The sequence below is a fragment of the Patiria miniata genome, unplaced genomic scaffold (genome assembly GCF_015706575.1).
Source record: "Patiria miniata isolate m_02_andy unplaced genomic scaffold, ASM1570657v1 HiC_scaffold_4, whole genome shotgun sequence".
In the NCBI taxonomy this organism is placed as follows: Eukaryota; Metazoa; Echinodermata; class Asteroidea; order Valvatida; family Asterinidae; genus Patiria; species Patiria miniata.
Window position 1 is genome coordinate 2,846,800 of NW_024037071.1, and position 6,293 is coordinate 2,853,092.

The window sequence follows — 6,293 nt, forward strand, 5'->3', positions numbered from 1 at the left end:
CTTGCAGTTAGTTCCCTGCCAGGGAGATTGATGAGAGATGCGTGCTGCACATATTGGTAGGGGAAATTTAATTCTACAAACCATCAGTATTTGGGGAAAAATGCATTGAAAGTAAAGTATCAACCTGAAAAACTAGGCCTGTGTCCTCTTGTGGCGGCTGTTTTGCTAGTGAAGATTTCAAGACCACAACAAGTTGTGATTAAGAGAGCGATCCTGCTCTCTTCTCTAGTTCACCTTAACAGGTGACGTTGATGGACATTTCTCCGCAAACGGAACATAGATGCACATTTCCATCTTCCAACCGGGAGTCGCTCAAATTTGATTAGATCGGTAGCAGTCGCATCGGCTGCCCGCAAACCATCCGTTGACAAAAGACGACAGTGGTTCCCATTCACCTGTTATTTGTTAATCTGTTAGGAACCAGTCTAAACCTTGTAGCGTGCCATAATCGAGAGGGGACAACACGTGTTGATTGCTCATGCATATGTTGTAATCGTGAGTCAGCCATTTTGAATCAAAAGTGAGAAGAACTCTCCCCAAGTTAATTTCTAAATAACATTTCAAAAAAGGAAAGAGTAGAAATTTTATTTATATTCTTACTCTAATTTTAACTGGGTATCCCATGCTCTGGAATCCACTGGTCTCCAAGTAAAGAGAAGGCAATGTGAAGAAATTACAGTTTTAGATGTGGGAGGAAAACCTCAGAAGGATATTCTGAGGAAAACTTATGGAATCAAGTAGGGACTGAAAAACCTCTTAGTTTAGATTGGAATACTTTAAAAAGAATCCCTTCAGTCAAATCTCGAGTTACACTTGATCTTTTCGATAGAAAGAATCTCACTTCATATTGTCCCTATTTTCAGTTGAAATCCGTGAACTTTCACTTTAAATGGGAGAATACCTCATATGTGGAATTAAAAAACTGCAGCCTTTTTTGGGGTTGGGTTAGGCAGAGTGGGGGGGGGGGGGGGGAGGGGGTTTACTTTCCCCCTTCCTGTTACAAACACCCCCTCAAGACAGCATTGAGATGAGATTTATAGCGACAATGGGGCATTCACAACTCAATTTATCTTCTCTTACTACAGCGATGCGCACTGTGTGTGAGGAAGTTTGTATTTATCGAACCAGGGGGAGAGTTCAACCTGTTAATTTGACAGGTTTAAAGACGAGCATTGCCGAAAAACATATGTGGCAGTGTACCATTGTATGTCTATTAGTGCATCGGACTGCCTGGAAATTGAATTTCCAAATTTCTAATCCATAGTTTTAAACAGTTTGTTCTTTATATAGTTTTCTCAAAGTTCCATTTGTTATTGCAACTCCACCCTCTCTACTCCCGGCCCCACCCAAAGAACAAATCAATAAATTTGAACATTGGTAGGAAAAAATACACTGAGAGAACTTTGTGCAGCTATTATGATTTCTTTTGAGGACCTCGTTTATGAATTCTGAGTCACGTCTTTGATTTTGAACCGCGCCCCATGATATTTAATCAAACTAATGGCTAAAAATGGATATTCCAGTGCAAAATCTTTTGACCCTGAAGTGACCTGGTGGAATAGGATGCCCTCTGCAAAAATCTTCCTGTCGGATCAGCAAAGTTTGCATGATACAGACACGTTTGACCGCAGCACACTAACCACCAACTTCAACTTTCTCATCACGTTGATCTGGAACTACGGCTGCAGTCATCACGGAGACAAAAAGGGGCGGAGTTTAATAAGAGGTGTCAATTTGTGATTTCCTTCCACGTCACGCCTCACCTGTCTTTGTCTGTCGTCGTAATGGCAAGTTAGTCGTTTCCGGTGGTATGCTCGCGTGAAAATGGGTCTCGTCTTTCAAAGAATACAATATTTGTCACGATTCCTGTGCAAAAAGAACTCTTGAAATTTGGACTTGGAGATAAGGATTATGTGGAGTGGCGTGGATCTGCAGTCGATTCAACTTTTTGTTAAGCGAGTTGATGCAATTTTTTGGGGGGTCAAGGGATATTTTTAAAAAACTTTGGGGTTAAAACTTTGTCCTCATCTCTAGCCCCATATTTGTATTAAAGCTTTAAATGTTGGAACTTGAAACCAAATGAATTGTAGCATTAAATATAAGGTGTTTCTGTCGTAGATGTGCAAGAATGAGATAAAACCAATGGGGGCTTGATTTGCGCAGAGGTGGCAGTTTTAAAATTGTCACAGAACTTAAGAATGACTAACTTTTTCAGTTGAAGAGAGAATTGAGTATAAATACAACATTATGTCCAGATACGTCCCAACCAATTAAACTCGTCATGCTTCAAGCACATTTCTGGAAAGCGTAAAAACATTAATGTCAAATCCAACTGATCGTATAAATTTGGAATGACGAATCGTAAGTTTGATACCTTTTGGCGTAAAGCAAAGCCGTTACCTTGTGTTTAAAACCACTTCCTGCAACGTGAGAATGAACGTGTACGTGGGAAATGTTGTAGGCTTATTCTTAATTGCCTACACGTGTTTGGAATTAATTTGATATTTCCTGCGACTGTTGTGTTAGACTGTGAGTGAGTACACAGAGCGGCTGCAAAGACAGATGCGTTTAGTCAGAACAATTGCGAGTCTCTTCTTCGTTACAAATAGTTATCTTCCAAATTGAATCTGAAGGCTGTCAAGCTATTAAACAATTGCGCCGCAGGTCATACTTCATTACCTCTTCCAAAAAAAAAGAGAAGTTCCCATTTTATGATTTCCCAAACAACATTCACGTATGGGTGTTTCACAGTTGCGCCTATCTATGGCAGAGTCAAGTGACTGAGCTGTTCAGGATGTTTTACTTAGATTTTTCAATTTTTTTCCCCCATTTTGTGGGCGGGGCATTTGGGAATGAGTGTAGAGATGTTCAGCCTATAGGCTTATTTTCCAGAAGCCGTCCTTACAAAGTTCTGTTGAGGTTGTAAAAATAAAAAACAAAGGTGACTATTGTTTATTGACTTTTTGTCTAGACATTTTCAACTTTTGATGGTTCCAGAGAGCCAGACTTACGTCCTCGTTTTGTACCTATCTCACTGACTGACTGACTAACTGACTCCCCGTCAGTTGTGACTTAAGATGGTCGTAGACTGGTGAAGAGAACTTGGCAGTGCTGTTGTATAGGATTACCCCATAAATGCCAATGAATGGGCTGAATCCAGCTCATTGTGTAGACCAGATGCATGAGAAGACTTCTAGTGAATAGCCATTTTGAATCAATTGAATAGAATTGTGTGTGCTTTGACTGGTCTGCGACCAGCTTAAAGGCTACCCAGGTTTTGTTTTGTTGTCATTTTTGTTAAAGGGTAATAATATGCAGCAAAGTTTTCTATATAAATATGTATTTTGTTCAGTCAGAAGTTTGAACATTGATTAATATTTGCTAATTCCATAGGCCTACATGTGTATATTTTGATTGTAAATGTACACGTATGTTCTGTTCCGTACACCGACCAACTTCTTCCTGTGTTACACCGATCCACTTCACATCAGCGATGTACCAAGCTAAATTGCAAAACATATGCCATAGAGGTTTAAAGTTTGGACTTGAGCCAAATAGTATTATAAGCCCCCCCCCCTCCCCAAATGCTGAGATGTTTGTGTCACTGTCATGCACTGTTGAGGTTTGTTCGTCCTTCGGTGATTTGCATACAGAGGATCTTAATGATGAGTCCGGAAGCAGGACTGACGTCAATTACTAACTTTGCTCTGCGATCAGAGAAAGTTACATGATGTTTTTTGCATCCCTGTCAAGTTTTGCCGTGGGCTGATGGCTTGTCAGTCTGCAGACGGTAGACCTTTGTCAGAAATGAATCTCAGATGTCTCTATCACAATGTTGATTCGTAAATATTTGTCACTGGTAATTTATACCGATGGAAGGCTGACTCACGTCTTAACTCACACCAGCTTCTATGAAACTTGAGAATTCACAGTTTATGTCTCTTTCTTCTTCTGTCTGGTCATCACGACCCCACCCTGTCTCATTGAAACCAGAACTTGAATGTTTTGCAGCCAGACATTTTGTATTGGTACAATGAAACATTGCATCTGGGAGATGTGGATTTTAAATTTATGATTTTCCCTCATTCGTGAACAGACTGGAGCAGCCTGCACTTGCAAAGTAGCAACAAAAAAGTTGGGTTTTTTTGCTGTCAATTTTAATTTGAAGAATATTGCAAAATACCCTAGGCCTGCTTGCCCCGGCCCCCTTTTGCCGAAAAGACCTTGTTTTGCTCCGTAGTTCTTAGCACCTTTTGCGATAGATTTGGTGTGTTTTAAAAGTTTGGAAATCTAAGATGTCTACAAGTTGTCAGCTTTTGTCAAAGTACTTTTGATAGCCCCAAATTGAGGAAGATTGCAACAAAAGTTAGGCCTGATTGCTCCCCTTTTGCCGAAAAGACCTCTGTGGTCAGAAGTTCTCAGAAAACTTTTGACTTAGATTCGGTTTGGTTTATCAGAAGTTTGGTACCTCAGATGTCTTCAAGGATGTTTAGAGTATAAGAGGATCATCCCCGGTATAATCCGATTACCTTAATCTGGGTGCTTCAAGTGACTTCTCTTAATCCCTGAAAGTTGTGATCTCCCCTCTCCTGAATGCCAGTGAATAGGGACCCCTTGGGAGCACAGGAGCCCCTGTTAATCCTGATGAGCATCAGGTGGAGGTGGCAGACAGCAGGGTGTGTGGGGATTACGACCACAAGAAAAGGGATTAACATTAAGGAGATTAATCCCTGGATTAATGTCTGTGTAAAGTGCTATGCATCTGTCATTTGGTTCTTCAAGCACAAAATGTGAACATATGGAAGCAATGGAACTGCATTTGCATGTGTGTAATGGATGCCTCTGAATGTACATAGATGGATACCTAAAAACTGTAGCGCTCAAGAGATACCAGATAGTAGTGTGAAAATAAGTGAATATCAAACTTTCCAGCATGTTTTTCTCTTTGTCATAAGTTTGTTTTTGTAAATAATTAAATTAAAAGTACCAGACTCGAGCGAAAATACTCAAGCACTCTTGCCCCCCCCAATAAAATTTGGTTCTGGACCCTGCTTCGTAGACAGTCATGTCTGGCCACCAAACAAGTGTTTAATAATGCCATATGTGCAGGTACATGTAGCTTCAAAGCAAAAGTTAAGTGTTATACAGTGCCAGTATACAGTTGAACATGTAGCTCTATTGTGGTACAATATAGATTGACTAGCCCCAACAGTAGCCAACTCCTGCCTAGTCCACTATTAAACCATTAGCACCAATTATCTCCCCATTAGCCTTATCTCTAGAGATAAGGGGTAGTGGAGGGCTTATGATCACATACAAATAAGGGATTAGTAGAGGATTAATTGGATTAAGGTTGGCACCAGTTCACTTTTGATCAGGACTTCAGGTTCAATTTCTGTGACACGACCATGTGTGACAGTATGCACGTTCCATGACCTCACATCAGGGTAACAATTTATGGAACCATAAACCCTCAAAATAGGGCAGATAGGTGATGGGATTGTGCCTTTGACGATACAACGTGGAATTTGGCACACAGAGTGTGTCATGAGAAAGACATTTGGTTAAAGAGCCATCGCAGATTTGTCCTTTGAAAAAAATGTAGGTAGAATAACAAGCAATGGCAGCCATTTTGAAAATTTTGAAAATTGCTTGTTATTCTACCTATATTTTGTTCAATGGACAAATCTGCGATGGCCCTATAGCCAAATATCTTTCTTAAGACATACTCTGACTGTGTGCCAAATGCCATGCTTGTATGGTTGAAGGCACAATTTCCCGAAATATCTCCCCTATCTGCAGGTGTGGAAGGGTTTCCTGAAATCTCCCATATTGTGAAAGACCCTCATGGTCGTGGATAGGGTCCCAGCGTATTACTATTTTTAGTAGGCAATATCTTTTGGCAAATGGAAATGACACTGTACTTTTTCAGAGAGGCTGATGTGTGCAAATGTCAGAACTGCCGAGAAATTACAGGACTTCCTCCGATACAATTTGTAAACTCTGATTCTCATCTCAGCAGATTATTGCCCCAGTATCGGGCCCGACCATTCCGGATAGAATGTTAATGGCACAAATTAGTTATATAAGATATTGCGTTGGGGATTTACATGCATTATGTTTTTTTCTGTTTTCTGCTGAATCATTGAGAAAAGTCCAAGTATTTTGGAAGCAAATTGGGTGCACATGTAGTGTATTTCATATTGAAGTTCCAATTTGAAAAAAAAGTGGCTTTTGTTTTGCAAAATGTCTCCCTCTCGACTTTGCGTGCAAATGTCCTGTGGGAAAGATTA